Below are 1,605 nucleotides of genomic sequence, written 5' to 3' on the forward strand. Positions count from 1 at the left end.
TGTCTCTGCTTTTGGTGAGTAGTGAGAGGATGAATAATCAGTAATTTTTTTTATTCATTTATTTTTATTTTATTTTTTTTTTCAAGTATTACTCTCAGTGTTTTTTAAAGAAATCTTTTATAGTTTGACCATCTGCCTCTCAGTCATAATGTAATGATATTATTATAATTATTATTGTTATTGTTGCTATTGTGATATCCATACTGTTTATTATTACCATTATTATTATCATTATCATTGTTGCTCTGATGATATAAAAGTTTTTTATTATTGCTGGTATTACTATTACTGACATTATTATTTGAATTTTTATTTGTATAATTATTGTTTTTCATAAATGCTTCTACTTTACCTGTTATGTTCCTAAAGAACTTTAGGATGACTATATATTTTATGACTTGAAATATTTATTTGAAGATTTTAGTGGTCTTTATATCAGAAGACTACAACAGAAAAAAAGACCAGCTGAATAAACCGAGACCTGTAGTCACATGCACTGCTGTAACCATGCTGACATATTTTAGTCCTGTTGTGATTTAAAAGAAAAAAAAAGAACAATAATAAGTAATTAAAAGAAAAAAAAAATAGTAGACAATCGGTTGACTCCTGTCTGTATCTCTGACTTCATAAATTTTGCACATCACATGAGGCAGTCAGGGCAGAGTTTACTAGTGGCAAACCTTTGCTCACTGCAGCCGGCCTCTGAAGTACAGTTCAGGACAAACTTCCATGGTATAGCTTCATTGAGGACAAATGCCATGAAAGCAGAGACAAAATTATCAAATCATGAGGTAGTTCTGCTCTGGCAAATGTAGTTAGAAAACTAGGTATATGGCTAGTTTGTGAGCAGCTCTTGGATCTTACTTAGAACTTTTAAAATGACCATCTGGTGTTAGAGGAGATCAATAAATTGGATAAAAAGAATATATTTGAAGTCTGTCTAGAACTGTATACATAGTAGTATTGAGGCTGTCTGTTGAAAAGAAGAAGGGAAAATGTGTTTATTTTCTTGTGTTATCAGTATGTATTTTTCATTTTGAATGAAGTGTTTCATATTCACATTCATTTCTAATAATCTTGTTTTCTCACTATCGGCACTGAATATTATTTTTTTTCACATAACAATATAGTTTTATTTGTGTCACTGTGTTGGCAACTCTTTCTTAAGTTGTTAATCTTTTAAAGGAAGCTTAAAGTATATGAAAAATTTGTATGAGGTGTACAGTAAATTTTATCATAAAGTGATAAACATTTACATTCTTGTGCTATTACAGGCTGTGTGAACTTTCTGGTAACTGTGAACTGTATAGGTGCACACAAAATATATATATATATATATATATATATATATAATGTATATATATATATATATAATATAAATATATATATATATATATATAATATATATATATATATATATATACATATACATATACATATACATATACATATACATATGCATATACATATACATATACATATACATATACATATACATATACATATACATATACATATATATACATATATATACATATACATATATATACATATACATATATATACATATATATACATATACATATATATATATATATATATATA

General features: G+C 26.4%; 1 protein-coding gene across 1 annotated transcript in view; it reads left to right on the top strand.

Annotated features, from left to right (window-relative positions):
- Positions 1-1,322, top strand: part of Pect (phosphoethanolamine cytidylyltransferase) — an 18,861-nt gene extending 17,539 nt beyond the window's left edge. Inside the window, exon 9 of the mRNA XM_043016695.2 lies at positions 1-1,322. This exon is cut by the window's left edge and continues 1,209 nt beyond it. The gene's annotated coding sequence lies outside the window, so the exon portion shown is untranslated.
- The last annotated feature ends 283 nt before the right edge of the window (positions 1,323-1,605 follow it).

This window comes from Penaeus japonicus, unplaced genomic scaffold (genome assembly GCF_977035675.1).
Source record: "Penaeus japonicus unplaced genomic scaffold, GWHDUDI00000001_assembly GWHDUDI00000021, whole genome shotgun sequence".
In the NCBI taxonomy this organism is placed as follows: domain Eukaryota; kingdom Metazoa; phylum Arthropoda; class Malacostraca; order Decapoda; family Penaeidae; genus Penaeus; species Penaeus japonicus.